Source organism: Octodon degus, unplaced genomic scaffold (assembly GCF_000260255.1).
Source record: "Octodon degus isolate 3935 unplaced genomic scaffold, OctDeg1.0 scaffold00208, whole genome shotgun sequence".
NCBI lineage: Eukaryota > Metazoa > Chordata > Mammalia > Rodentia > Octodontidae > Octodon > Octodon degus.
Genome location: NW_004524784.1, coordinates 331,542 through 347,864, shown reverse-complemented (window position 1 = coordinate 347,864; position 16,323 = coordinate 331,542). Strand labels below are relative to the sequence as shown.

Here is a 16,323-nt window from a genome sequence, read left to right as displayed (position 1 = left end):
ATATATATATATATATATTTCAATGCATATGAAAAATATTTAATACAGTAATTCCACTTCTAGGGACAGGGAAGGCAGCTCAGGTTCTAAGCTCCTGCCTGGCAAGCACAAGGACCAGGGTTATATTCCCAGTGCCGCACAACATGCCGGCCACCAAAACAGGGCTTGGTGGCACACATCTGTAATCCAAGCACCGAGGAGGTGGAGACAGGAGGACCACTATGAGTCCAAGCTCTGTAGCAAGACCCTATACCAAATACATAAATAAAAAAGATTAAAAAAAATTAAGTAATTCCACTTCTAAAATTTTCTATAAGGTGAGAGAAAAATTATTCCAAAAGTTTTACATAAAATGTTTGACCTGGAGATACAGAAAATTGAGGTAAATTTGAATAATTGAAAATCTTAATAAATATGAAGCTTTTATAAACTTACTTATTATGATCAGATGTAGGAACTGATCTGCAGAAACTCTTGGGCAAAGCTCCTGGTTCCTTTGGAAACTAACATTTACACAGTTTAATGTGAGATATAGCATTTCACATGAGAAAAATCAACCTTTTTTTCACAAACTATATCTAGGACCAAAGAAGTTATAGTCCTACTCCCAATCTATAGGGTCCAGCAAAGCTTTCTTGAGAGTAGTATTCAGTCTGAATATCTAGCTTGGGAACAAATATTGAAATGTGAAGAGGACAATAGAAATGGTACAGTACACAAATGTGTGTCCTAAAATAAATGTAAAAGTTTAATAGACCAAGAGATAAAGTAAACTACCAACTATCTTCAGTTTCGAAGGTCATTTGTAAAGAGATATTTGCCTTGTATCTCTAATCTGAAGGGATAGAAATAGGGCCATTAGGTATAAGTTGCGAGGATGTAGCTCTCACCCCAAGATACATAAGAGCCCTTCTTCTTAACACCTGTAATGTCAGAAATGGACTGCTCACTTTAGTGGTGTGCTGCTTTGCCAAAGCTTTAAAACAAAACACCAGGACAGTGAGATAGTTCAGTGGACTAAGTGCCTGCTTAGGCAAGCAAAGGAACCAGGGTTTGATCCCCAGCACCACATGCCATGCTGGCCCCACCCCCAGGGCAGGCTGAACCTGCCACTGGGACCAGGCATGGTGGCGCACACCTGTAATCCTAGTGCTTAGGAGGCTGAAATCAGGAGGATCACTACAAGTCTGAGCTGCATAGTGAAACCCTGTACCAAACACATAAAATTAAAAAGGAAAAAGGGAAGACTTTCTTAAAACAAAACAAAAAAAAAAATGCTAGAACACTACTCAAAGAGAACTGAGTGAGCTGAATTTCAAATGTAGCACAAATGGCACTGAGAAAATGGCAATAGACTAACAGGTAAAATTGTGCCTCACAGGAGCTGTATCGTGACAACACAAAAATGTCAAGAAATAAGACTAACATTTTTGAAACTTCATCCTGGAAATATACATCAAAATGAGTATGTCAGAAAGAGAACATCAATTTTCAAACATTTTAATTCTTTAAAGGTGTAGACAGGGTGGAAGACAAAATTGTCATCCTCAATGTTCTGCCTAGATATTGAAACAAAAAATCACACTTGACTGACTTTGTTAGCATTTGTTCGCTCTGACAAGACTATTGTTGAGTTTATAGCTTAACACATTTTGAATCTCTGCCTCAGAAAGCTTCACCTTGTTTCTTTCAATCCAAAACTGTTAAATCACAATTTTTAGCCCACTCTTCTGAAATTCTTGCACTAAAAGACCTGAATTAAACTGTATTTCCAACTCTCAACAGACCTGACTATATCTTTCCTCCTGACACATTGTCAAGGTCTTATTAGTTACTGTTCTCTTTTTCCAAGCAAGGAATTAAGTTAGTTTTGTTTTATCATTAAATTTCATTGGTGAGCCATATTTTAACATAGATAGAGACAAGCTGCACTAAATGATACCAATTTCCCAGAGGAAGAATTAGGAACTGATATAGCTAAAAATAGCAAGATGTGAAGTTTGGCAACATCATAGGAAAGTTGGGCTGCCTGATGTTAAGTTGTTGAGTTCAAGAAATAATTACTAAAGCATCTGTTTGTGCATGCATGCTTAGGAAACAAGAAAACTAGGATTGTGCAGTTTTATCATGTAACATGTGGCTAAAACTCTCATCCTTCCACATGACATAAAGAAAATCTGGAACTGCAGGCTCAGAGACAAAAGGAGACAAATCAGACATAAAGTATGCCATATGCTGTGCTTAAATTTTAGTGATACACAAGAGCTTGATGTTTGCCTTTGTACCTGCCCTTTGCCCTTTTTCACTGGAGAGAGTACAGGGGTAGAAGAGTGGAAGAGAGCCATGGGACAAGCTGCTTGTTGAAACTAAAACACTTCCAGCATTCAGCTTCAAAAACTTGAAAGAGAACAAGAAGATGCCAGAGTGAATAATAAAGAATGATTTTTTTTTTCCTTTTCAATGGTAACAAAGACGTGTCTGGATCTTTTGCACTGTAGTCACCTTCCTATTTTATCATGAATTACTTTTGCTTCAACCTTTTAAAAGCTCAGATCTGTTTGGAGCCCTTAAAGTAACAGTTGAATAAAATCCAAAGTCAGAAAATACAAACTATGTATGCCATGGATTGGAGATGAGAAAGCACAGGGCAGAGACGACACAAGCAGCAAGATACTGAAAGATAATTCCAGTACAGAAAATTCACAAGAGCAGGAAACCAGAGGATTCCTGTAAGGCAAAAGAACATCAACTCACCAATGCAGAGTTAAATTTGCACCTGTGCTGAGCACAAAACATGTATAAAATGTAATAGAAAGTAGAATTAGAAATAAGAGGGAACCCTCCAGGGTGAGATTGCCTGTTTTAAATAAACACCCTGAGGTCCCCCTCACCCTGGCAAGTGTGTTTCCTGCGGCACCCTCCTCTCCTGCAGGGTCTGAGCTGATGGGGCCTAATGAGCCTGTGGGAACACCTCTGGACTCTCGAAGACACAGGTCCTATGCCCTGCTGTCCTGTCCCCTGCCACTGTGTGACCAGGAATGCTTATTGTCCTGCAGATCCATCAGAACAGAATCTAGACTAATCAGCCAGCTGTGTGTGCTCCCCACAGCACACTGAATTTACCCTGATTGCCAAGCGTAATATGGAAGACCTCAGCAGCACATTTGCCAAGCTGGAGAAGCTCACAATCTTGGCAAAGAGCAAGTCCCTCTTTGAAGACAAGGCAGTAGAAATCAAGGAGCTATCAGACATCCAGGACATCAACAGCCTCAACAGCAAGTTGCTCAGCTTCAGAATCCTGTGAGGGCCAGGCAGCCAGGGTGGCAGACACTTGCAGACACATTCCAACACATCATGGTCTCACTGCTGTCCAAACTGGCTTCCTTGTCCAGGGACTTCATATTGGTGTTGGAAGTGGGGACAGAAAACCTGAAGCAGCAAAGCAGCCTGAGGGAGCAGTTCCCAGGCCCTGTGTCTGCCTGCCTCTTGCCCACAACCACCTGGGTGGTCCTGAGGGCTGAGCCCCTCGCCTCCAGGGTATGGCCATTAGCATGGTGGATACACACACCAGCCAGCATTACTGCTCATTGATGAGCCAGATTCCTACATCCAGAGCAGTGTGGACACCATATATAAGGTGGAGTCCGTCTTTCAGGAGCTGGTGCACATGGCAAAGGAGCAGGAAGAGACGACTCAGAGAGGGTCGACCAGAGAGTGTGGGAAGCTCAGCTAGACACTGAGCCTGCCCACTCTGAGATCCTCCAGGACTTCCTGTCAGTTACCTTCAGTCAGTGGCTCATGGTCAGCATCTTCCTCATCCTCTTTCCTTTCAACATCTTCCTGGATGAGCCTATCCACTCAGAAGCAGTGCATGAGTCAGGGGCCCTGTGGCAACATCATGTGGCAAAGCTGCCCCAGAGCCTGTATTGTGTGCTGTGGATAAGGTCCTGTCTCCCTAGAACGGCTCGGGGCAGCCTTAGGCCTGAACCCACCCCATCCCCAGGCCACCTGTCCTCAGGACCATGAAACACACATGATTCGGAGTCTGGACAGTGCAGTGGCAGGAAGGGAGTGGAGTTAGTTGGGGACAGGTGGGGGCCATTTCTCCCCTTGGAAATTTTAATAAACTCTCCATATCTTTCCAAGAAGAAACTTGGGCAGCAAGGGAGATGGCACCCTTCCTGGAGAGAGGGAAAGATGAAGTGAATTGCTCCAGAGACCAATTTCCCCATGTAGACTAGAACTTGTGAGCTCTTCTTTCCTCTACTCTCTACCTGAGGCAGAGGCCCTGAGCTCTTGCTGTCCTCACAGTCAGACACCCACAGGTTTCTGTGAGTCTGCTGTGCTGTGGCTGGTTTCCTCCTAACAACAACAAGACTGTCAACCTCAAAAATAAATAAATAAATAAATAAATAAATAAATAAATAAATAAATAAATTAATTAATTAAAATGGGACCTGGTGAGGTAGTTCAGCAGACTAAAGTACCTGCTTAGGCAAGCTTAGGTAAGCTCAGGGACCATGGTTTGATCCCTGGCACCACATGCCATGCTGGCCCCACCCCCAGGAAAGGTTGAGCCTGCCAGAGTCCTGGAGTGGTGGTGCATACCTGTAATCCCAGCTCTAGGGAGGCTGAAAGCAGGGGGATCACCACAAGTTTGAGCTTCATAGTGAGACCATGCAACAACCAAACACATTTTTTTAAAAGGGAAAAAATATTATCATTTATGTTTGGATAAGTAGAAAAGAAGAGAAATTACTTAGGAAATAATCCAAAGATGTAGAGAAAATTAGAGCAGGGTACACATATAGAGCAACCAGCCAAAAATAACATTTTAGAATATGAATGTTGGGAACAGTCCTGGAATCAAATGATAACGTACATAATATTTCAGTCAAGCAATATATAGGATATATTATCGAAAAATGAAATGTTATTTGTTGTTCACTCCCATTCATGGAAGAACTGTATAAAGACAATGAAAACTAAAGCACAAGCAGATGAAATGAAGTTTCTCATGATAAAAGTCAGAAAAAGTAAGAAAGGAAAAAAAAAATAGTTGATCACACCCATTTAGCATTCACTTTGGTCCTCAGCTGCACAAATGTTTATAATCTCCAGGCGGCATCACTAGACACTAGGGGGAAAGTAAAAATGATAGGTGCAGGATGCTCTGGAAGGATTTGTTATTTGTCCTGCCATTCCTACTCCATAAGACAGAACTGGAATGAAAAACGGTGAGCATCTGCACTGGAATACAAGGAAAGAGGATTCATAAAAGCCACAAAGGTCCCACAGCCAGCACGGAAAGCCATGATACAACATTGAAAACCCCAGCATGCCACAGAGAGCAAGAGCACCGTGTCCTGGGTCACTCCCATCTTAGAAGCCGAACAAATAAGTAACAAGAATGGTGGAGAAGCAACAGTTGAGACAGGGTGGAAATGAAAGGAGAGTGAAGATCAAAAGGAGAAATTAAGAAAAAAATTTAAGAAGAAACAGGAATCGCTGATGGGAATTGCAGCCAAAAGATCAACTAAGAAAAGCCCTGGCCATTGGGTATAGTCAGTGTGAAGATTAATTATGACTGTTTCAAGAACAACAGCAAGAAGTACCTGGCACTCAAAACCAAAGGAGAAGACTGGAATTTGGAGAAATGTACTTCAACTGAGTGGAACTGCTTCTGTTAAGAATTTTTAGAAAAATGACAGCAGGTTTGTATTTTTATGAAAGTGACCCAGAGAAGAAAGGAGAAAGCAATAATGCTGATGAAGAAAAAACTGCCAAAGGGTTATAGTTGAGTGAGGGAAAAGGGATATAACCTGGTAGCCAAGGACAGAAGAAACAGGAGCTGGTTATCCATGTGCTCGAGTGAAGCGGAGTACAGGGGACATCCACTAGGGAAGAGAACAGACAGCAGCAGACACTAAAGAAGTCATCTTTGGGTTACTTCAGCTTTCTCAAAGAACCCCAAAAGCAAAGTTGTAAGCTGCATGAGAATTGGATAGGAAGTACTATATGTTCTAGGTGAAAAGATAGGTTTAAAGTCTTCATAGGACAGAAAGGGAAAGTACATGCACTAGGAACAATGATATTGTAGCAGGACAGGAGGGGATGCAGGTGTATGGAACAGACCAGAGTGGATACTCTGATTGTGAACTCTGCTTCCACCAATTGTAACTATGTGGCCACATGATGCAGTAACCACTCTAATGTTACCGCCCCTGCTCTGTAGAACAGAGCTAATAGTAACACATTTCAGAGAATAGATAATAATGGTGGCCCTTCAAGAAATGACTGGCATCACGTATGAACACTTGGGTTATAACCGTTGTAGGTTTGAATTATGAGCAGTCTTAAATTTCAGTCCAAATGGTGGCTGCCTGTGTGGTTGTAAACAGAGACTCATGATGCCAGAAAATTGTACATGAGTGTCATAAGAGTCAGTTCGAGTGCAGATGAATGTGTTTGTGTATGTGATTTTAGTCAGTGCTATATATAGTTGCTACAATTACTACTGTCAAAATGGCCCCACAAAAGCTAGAAAAGAAAAGTTAGATTTTGGAATCATTTTCCACAGATCTTCCTTGAATCCAAGTCTGTCTGTCTATCTACCCAACATCTCTATGTCTGTCTGTCCATCCATCTGTCAGTCTGTCTGTCTGTCTATCCATCTCTCTCTGTCATCTGTCCTGTATCTACGTATCCACTATCTATGTTCTACATATCATTTTCTATGTGCTCCCTATCAGCCCTATGTAACCCACTCCTCCATGATTTCACTCCAGGGTGTTACCATGGAGGAATCTTGATCTCCCTCCATTCAATTTGAATTCTCTTCCAGCCTAGCTCTCACATCTCTTCACCCCTCCATTTCCTACTTTGTCACTTTCATTTTGTTCCCTGACTTCCAATGTGGGCTCTAGAATAACTCTTATGAGCATAGATAGATAGATAGACAGGTTTATACTGTGATAAAGTATAAAACCTTTTAAAAAGTTAGAAAAGAAGATAAGGAAGAAATGGAAAGTAAAGAAAGCAATCATACTCAAAAAGAAGGAATCTATAGAGAAATATGAGTGGCATTCATGTGACCGAGCTCACTAATATTTACAGTCTGCTGAAATCCACCATCTCTACAATCTCATAGAGAAAAAAAAATTGTATAAGGAAGCTAGTGTTGCTAAAGGTGTTACTCAAGTTAGTAAGTCACAGTCAACAGTCGTAGATGAGGTAGAAAAGCTGTTATTAGTATGGATAAATGAAAGGCAGATGGCAGGTTGTAGGCTACCTGAGTCTATAATTTGTGAAAGAGAACTGTTAGCGCATATCTCTTAAAGAATAATGCATGAATGAGTGATAATGGTGAGACATTTCACACCAGCAAGGAGTAGCTGGACAACTTTAAAGTGAGAACTAGGGTTCATAGCATAACTAGGCATAATAAAGCAGCCAGGGCTGGTAAAACACTGCTAAAAATTAGATTATGTTTTGAAATGGTGACACAGAGAAATGGCTTTTACTCTCATCAAGCTTTCAACTGTGATGAAACTAGCTTTTTGTGGAAGAAGATGCCCAAGGTAACATACATTGCCCAGGACAAGAATATGCCAGGCCACAAGCTTATAAAGGCTAAGCTAACTTACTGCCATGTGCCAATGTGAGTACTGATTTTGAGGTAAAGCCTCTTGAGGTTTGTCACTCTAAGACCCCTAGAGTGTTCAGAAAACATAAAGTCATGAAGAATAAGTTGTGGGTCATGTGGAGAGCTAATGCAAAAACCATGAGTAGAAGGAACATTTATTGGAGTGAATCAAGGGGGCTTTCTCTCCTACTGTTAAGATATATCTAGGGAAGCTGGGGATATAGTTCCATGACACAGGGCCTTCCTGGTAAGCACAATGTCTTGAATTCAATTTCTGGTACAAAAAAAATCTAAGAACAAACATTTACCACTTAAGTCTCCCCTCATCATGGACAATGCTCCTGCTCAGCCACAAGATTTAGAAGAATTGGCTGAGAATTTCTGCGCTTGACAGTTGAGCTCCTCCCACCTAATACAACTCCTGTACTGCATCCTATGGACCAGTAGGTTCTACCTAACTGTAAAAAGCAATATATGCATGGGGGCTGGCAAAGAGAGTTCAGCTGCATAGTCAACCACACTAATCACCTGCATAGTCCAACCACAAGGACTGGGGTTCAATCTTCAGCACCTCAGGCCTTGTTGGCCCTGCCCCTGGGCATGCTGAGCCAACCACTGAGCTTGGATATGGCAGTACAAGCCTGTACTGTGTTGGGGAGGCTGAAAACAAGAGGATCACTATAAATCTGAGCTGCGTAGTGAGACCTTGTACCAAATACATTTAAAAATTAAAACTAAAAGCAATATATGGGCCAGGGAGATAGTTCAGCAGTCTAAGCACCTACCTGCCAAGTGCAAGGACCCATGTTCAATCCCTGGCCCCTGCTGTGCAGACCACCGAAACTAGGCATGAGGGTGCAAGCCTATAATCCTAGCTCTGGGGAGGCTGATACAGGAGGATCACAATGAGTCCAAACTGTGTAGCAAGACCCTGTCCAAATGAATAAATAGATAAATGGATAAATAAATTTTAAAAATTAAAAAACCAACATACCAAGCAACTGTTCCTGAAGTGCTTCCAGCCATTCTCAGATAAAGATTTATACCTTAAAGAGTTCTGGAAGGAACATAACATCCTTTCTTGTGTGGAGTTACCTGAGAAATTTTGGGCCAATGTCTCTCTAAGGATTTTGAGATTTGCATGGAAGAAAGTATGGCCTAAAATTTTGCAAGAGAGAAACACTCAAGGTTCTCTAAGGGAGCCTGAGCCTTCAGTTGACCTTGTGATTGATGACAGCATCATTAGCACAGAGTCCAAGGCTTGCTGACAGACAGTGGTGATGCAAAGCACCTGGTGGAAGAGCATTCAGAGGAACTGCTTACAGCAGCATTTCTGCTTGAGCAACAGAGAATGGCAGCTGAGGAGCTTTCTGAAAAGGAGGGAGAGCATCAGCAACCAGTGCAGCAAAGTTATTCTCTCCTGAAAATAAAACATGGACAAAGTTGCAGACTATGTAGAGAAGTCCCACACAGACAGAGCAAAAGCTAATCATTGCTTTCACTTGCTTAGTGCCAATGTCATGTCATACTACAGAACAGTATCAAAGAAAACACACAAACTGACAACCTAGAGCAGCTTTTAGTTCTGAAAGGTTGAGACCTATTGAGACACAAGCAGGTCCTCGTGGGCTACAGACACTCCTCGGGACAGAACAGACATCAGAGAGCCAGATTCTTGGTGTTCTTATAGAAGGGGACTCTACTTCCAAAGAGTAACCTAACCACCTTCAGTATCAGCCTACCTCCCTGAAACCCAAAGATGTCAACTTGAATGTTGAGTACAGTATGAAATTATTGTTTCTGTTACACATTATTGTTTGTCCCATCTCTAATAAACTAGGCACATTTTGTAACATTTTGTTGAATACACTGGGAAAATTATTGATGTTTCTGGTAAATTATGCACATCATACAATACGTTTTATTATGAAAAGGTTAAAGAGTGCTTTGGCAGTTTTTTAATACAATTTGGGTATTTCCATTATTTCTTATGGGAAAAAATAGTCTTGACTTACAGCCAACTTGAGTTACAACCACCCCTAATGAACAAACTGAGTTCGTGAGTCAAGGGTCAACTGTATATTCCTTATATATTGTTATTCATATATTACATTATATGGTTCCTCATTTATACATACAAGGAGGTATATATTATACAGACCTAAACTCAAAACAGAGTGAGCAACAAGATTAAAGGTGTTCAACCATGGCTGCATGATCACACATTGCTGTCCTCAATGTAGTTGATCAAATTACAGATATTAGTGTGTACAGTTAGGCAAAGTATAATTTTTAAACATTAACTGCTACTTTCAAAACACTGATAGAAATCTGCAGTACAATCATCCTAGCTAGCCTATGTATATACTTCTATGATTCTTCCCTCTTGATTATTTTCCTATCTTGTCTTTTCTCTCATCTCCACTGTTTACTCCTATGTTGAGTTTTTTTCTGTTTTACTATCTCTATTGCACCTTTCAGATTATATTCATTCTTTCAGGTTCTTATGCTAGCAAGACAGTGCAGTGTTTACCCAAGTGAGTCTGATTTATTGCACTTGTGAATACAGCCTCTAGTTGCATTCATTTACCTATAAAAGCCTCAAGTTTATCTTTCTTTATAGCTGAGTAATACTCCATTGTATAAAAATGCCACATCTTTTTGTACCATCTCTAATGTTTTATCCACTATTATTATACTTTCTTTAAATACCTGTATCTGTTAATCAGAGCAACAAATTTGATGATAACAATATATAATATAACAATTGTTAATCTTAATAATATAATATAATATAGCATCTTGTTAATATAATATAACAATTGTTAATAAATAATAGAATATTATTTATTCTATAATAATATTATTTATTCTATAATAATATTATTTATTCTATAATAATACCATTTGTATTGTTTTATATTGCTCTATTTCTGTTTTTTTTCTTGTTTTTTTTGTTTTTCCTCTCTAAAATAAAAAATAAAAAACAAAACAGAGTGATCTTTTTATGTGATAACTGTTGGCATAAGTGATCACAATATTTAAATTCAAGATAAGTTTTAAAAGTAAATATGAAAATCTTCACATGGAGAGAAAACATTCTCCCAGGCTTTCACAGAGTGCAAATTGGTCAAGCAATGGCTATGACTCATCCTCATGGCTGACACTGACAAAGGATCTGCAAACTGTGGTACAGAGATTCAGGGTAAATCCTGAGGGAATTTGACTGACCTTTTCAGATATGAAAGTTATATTTCTTGTTAGATAGGTCTTGCTTTATCTTGGTCTTAACCATCCAGCAGAAAAGTATAAAAACAAGGTCTAAAAAATAAAGCCATATTAATATGCTGAGCTGTAAAAGGCTCAAGTCAACAACTTCTGACATTGCCAGTCCTACAGACAACCCACTACTATTATGGACTACTGGACTATATTGGAATATTTTGCTGAATTCATGTACCTAAATACTTATATGGCAATGGAATACCCATCTCTGACAAAAGTAAACAAAAAAAAAGATACAAATGAAGGACCATTTTGTATCTGTATATACAAAATAGTTAGGATAGATACACAACTACTTTGTCTTAATTCAGTGAGAAGAAAGATTTCTACTAATAGTGTTTGGACAGAATATCATGTCTGCATCTTATACTATGAATAACTACTACAAAGACAGCAATATGCAATGTATTCATTATTGAAACTGTCCACTAATTGGTTTTGAAACTGTCTCATTGCTATTTCTTTCTCAATAAAATTAATAAAAAAAGAATTTAACTCTTATTTTGCAACCTAAGAAGTTTCCAAGTCCTATTAATTATAATTTTAAAAAAACATATACAATTATGAAGTTGAATCACATAAATTGCTGCTATTAACTTAGGCTTTGTCATGCAGGTCTGTATTCTCAGCACACTAGGCAGTTAAGGCATGAGGACCTAAAATTCAAGCCCTGCCTGAGAAGCACAGTGACTTAAAAAGACACTCTCTCAAAATAAGAAAGGACTAAGTATTCACGTTAGTGCGAAAGACCTGACTTCAATGCCTAGCAATGAAAAAATTGATCATTATTTTCTGGTTTTCTACAAAAACTATACACAGTTCAATTTATTATGTTTCTTAATTTGTATTAGGGCAACTTTTGTGCTTAAAGCACTATATAGGATGACAGGTTTCTTTAAATGCCAAGATATAACTGTCTCTGTGGACTTTCTGTATCTTTTTCTGTATTCCTATTTTATTCTACTATGTTCATCACACACACACACACACACACACACACACACACACACACCCCAAATGTCTTCTAAAAACTTTCTTTAAAAAGTCACTGGCAAAAATATTTTTCTAAGTTGAATAAAGAGGCATCTAAATTAGTCAGAAGAATGAGTGATGACGTGTCAAGAACCGAAAGGAAAGTGATGAATCCACTGCTATAGAAAGATGAATGGAGCCTTGGAGGGAGAGAAAGGAGTCTCAGCAGGGACCACCCCCAGGCCTGGGCCTAAAAGCCAGATTTCTGAGAAAAATGAACAATGAGCCGTACACGAGCAATGGACCTCAGGAGAGGCAAAGGCCTAAAAATAAGCAGACAGAAAGCCCAGGAAAACAGCTCTCATTAGAAATAAGAACCTCTTGAAGCTGTGACAAAACTAGACATATTGTTTTTCCTACTGTATAGAATACAATGGGTTCCAGTCAGTTACTCATTCTTTCCTTTCCCAAAACTTACAGGTGACATCACAGTTCTCTCTGGGTTCAGTCAGAGTCCATTGCAATGAACCTAAACTCTTCTGAGCAGGTTTACAGACTTTATGGGTAATATTTGCCTATAAAAATGCAGTTGCAGCTTCTACAGAGTGAAATATCATTTTAATTCAAACCTGCTTCTTGAATTTCTAGGAATTGTGTTTTCTTGAGGCCTGTGCTCCCTGTCTTTCAGGTGGAGAGAATGCCCCGGCTGACGGATACACTACAAAGCCACCTTGCCACTTTGCCTCTGTGCTTACTGGCAGCATTTCCCAAACATCATCAACCGAAAAATACGCAAGCTTCTCCTTATGTTTGCACAGGGACAATTTTATTTGCTAATTAAAAATAGCAAATATAAGTGATATTTCCAGAATAACTCATTCCCAAACTATTTAATTTTGAGGTTGAAGTGCCAAGATTCATAATGCATATACAATCTAGTGGATTTCTACACATTTTAATTGCCAAACTCAAAGTGAGTGAACTACATTAATGAAAGCCCAAGCAGTTGCAGTAACTCTTGGCTTAATCTATATTTAACAAGTATTGACAAGAATTTGCATTAAGAAGGCAATAATCACATGCCATCTGCTGCCATTAAATGAGAGCAATTCAATTGGTAAATTACAAATGTAAGGGCTGAGTTATAAATTTGTTTGACTAAAGGAGATCTTAGATATGTTTTGGTGGTGTTGGTGCTAGTGTCTTTTATGGCCTACTCTCCATCTTTAAAGGTGAATAATTTGGTCCCTCTATTTCTTCCTTCTGCATTGTAATGCACTGTTTTAGCACTTTTTCCACAGAAGGAACAAACTGAAAAATAACAAAAGTACACCCACCCCTGTATCCCGTGGAATCCAAGTTAAAATAGGTTTAAACAGCAAAAGTTGACCAAAACACTAGGTAATATATGTAGTAACTCCAATGTACACTTTGTCACTGAACTACCATATAGTTTTCAGATTACTAAATTTCTGGACTTAAAGTGTATGTAGTAGATAAAATTGCTAGGCATCAGTTTCTGAATTCTTTCAATCTTTTCTGAGTCAAAATATGAAATTTACATTCATTCTGAGTCAATTTATAAAAAATGTCCACACTCACCAACTGGAGATACCATTGCTACAGGAAACCGAAGAGAGTTCTGGACTAAAAATGTGTATGTATTAAAAGCTTGTATACAAATATTTGATTTTAAATTTCTTAACCCAGCACAATCAGGCTGTGATTCTATTTTCTAGTACTTTCTTCCTCTAACTATAACACTCCAAAGGATTGGCCTGTAAGAAATCCTAGCATTTCCTACTAGCTTTCAATTGCACCATTCATAAATGAGTGGACAGCCAAACATTAGTATTTTAAGAAAAGTCAGTGCTAGATATTCTCTCTAGAACCACATGCCTTCTCCACACTACCATGTGACTCAGAAGGGTGAGCCCTCGAGTGTGTATCTTCCAGGCTCCTGTGAGTCTTGGCTCTGCATAAGCCAGGCGAAAGGGAGGCAATCCCCAGAGCTTGCAAGTGAACAGTAAATCTCTCTTTCTGCTGATCACTGGCTGGCAGGAGCTACATTCTTTCATTAAACACTATAGTTGTGATTTTATAACAACATTCAGGGAGCCCTCTACTCCAGGCTAAATGAAATCTCATAGTTTCTGCAAGTCCCATAATTTCTCCCTGCTTTTGCCTATTAGGCTTGGGACCACTGACAGCCCCCTCCTGTGGCCCGACTTTGGATTTTTACCATCACTTTGTCCACATCTAACCGTGTACACAGCCCCTTGAACAAACCCCTTTCATTATCTTACCTGAGTACAACAAGTACTACTTACCAGGACCCTGATAGGGCCACTGACTCCAAAAAGATAGATCAAATGAAACAAGCAGAAAGTGACTTCTTTTAAGCTAATTATAAAAATTATTTTAATGATGTAAGGGAAACGATGGAAGGCATAATCATCAGGCATAGTATATCTAGTCAACATCAGCAAGAATAATCCTAGAGGACAAGAGACAATCAGAACAGAAAAACTTTTTGGAAAATTAAAACTTTAATTAACTGAAAAGAACAGATCATAGAGATCATAGAAGATAGAGCAAAGTAGATAGCCCAGAAAGTAAAATGAAAGGACCAAAACAGGAAAATGAGAGAGAAAAGATAAAGAAATCTGAACATCATCAGCCCAGAATATCCACATTTCCAGAAAGAAAGAGTGAAGGAAAAATTGGGGAGGTAAAGTGTCAAAATATAATTTAGGAAAAATGCCACAAGTGACTAGCATAGATCTGCATATCAAAAGGATGCAAAGACCATTCAGCATATTGTCATGAAACTGCAGCTCCTGGAACATTTTCAGTATAAATAGATGAAGCTGAAGAAAACTGATGCTAAATACAGTGTACTAAGCAACTACTGCAGTGTGTGATACTGGGTGCATCTTGGACAGGAATTACTTTTTCATTTGTTATAAAAAAGAAAGAAAGAAAGAAAGAAAGAAAGAAAGAAAGAAAGAAAGAAAGAAGAAAAGTAAAGAAAAGAAGCGGGCCAGCCAAATTTCTCAGTGGATTAAAGTGCCTGTAAGCAGGCTCATGGGCCAGAGATTTATTTCATCCACCTGCCTGCCTTGCTGGCCCACCCCTGAGACATGCTGAGACAGCAATTGAGACTGAGTATTGTGGCATGAACCTGTAACTCCAGATCTTAGGAAGCTGTAAACAGGCGGATCACTGAAAGTTCAATCTAGTGGTGAGACCCTGAACACCCTGTAGACCCTTCCCTAGAATACAAAAAAAAAAAAAAAAAAAAAAAAAGCATCTGCAGATTGAATATTATGTCAGACTTCATTTCCTCATCAAGGAAATTATACTGTGGTTAAGAATGGCTTTGCTTTAGAAAATATAGACTAAAGCATTTACAGTAAAGACATCATGTCTGCAACTTCATCTAAAATATTTCAAAATGAATAATTATATGTATTCCAATATAAAGAAGGATTTACAATAAAAATAGCAAATATAAAACATTGATAACATTTAGGGAATTGGGATGAAAGATACAAGAATTTTTTGTTGTACTGTGACAACTTTTTGTAAGTTAAAAATTACTTAGAAAATAAAAAGTTTATGTATGTGTGATATATATGTACATATCATACATAAAAATTCACTCAGATATATTATTCAAGGGAAGAAGTTGTTATATACAGAAAATCAGAATGGCACTAGACTTTTCAACAGCAAAAATGAGGTTTGTGAAGCAATGGATCAATAATGCCAAATGTTTTAGGAAAAAATAGGTTGCAGTACAGAATTTTAAACATGAATAGGTTCTGGAAAATAAAAAAAAATTAAACTTGATCAAGCTGTCACTTGTGCTTTAAGTGTAAAATCAAGATATTCTGAAACACACAAATACTGAAGAAAAAAAATGACCAATGCTGTGTTCTTCCAGATGATTCATAAGAAAGTTTCATAGTAAACTAAGAGAAAGTCAAGAGGAAGTGTGAGGCCTTCCCAGGATTGCTAACACTGGGAAAGGTCACCAGAAGTCCCAGAGCAGCTGCTGGGCAGAATCTCAGGAGAAATCCTCCCCAGGGCAGCTGCAGGGGTGTAGACCTCAGGGGAGGCTTTCGGAGGAACAGAAAGGATGTTGTAGGTCAGCCGATATATTTCAGCATCTGGAAAGTTTTGAGACTACTGAGTATTTATAGAAAAAAAAAAAAAGGAGATGGTGGGTGGAAATAAAAACAATGCAGTTACATCAAGACAATGAAAGGTTGAATGCTTAGCAAGGTGATAACTGGAAGCAAAGTCTCAAATCAGTATCAAAGAAGTGACATTTCCATGTTTAATAATATGATGTAAATACCAGAAGAAAGCAAGCTGAAGTGAAATCAAGATGGGAAACTTATTGTCTAGGGTGA

The 16,323-nt window shown here is 38.8% G+C and overlaps 1 pseudogene; it reads left to right on the top strand.

The window, feature by feature from the left end:
* Positions 1-3,038: 3,038 nt before the first annotated feature.
* On the top strand, positions 3,039-4,026 carry LOC101581883 (annotated as a pseudogene).
* Positions 4,027-16,323: the final 12,297 nt, after the last annotated feature.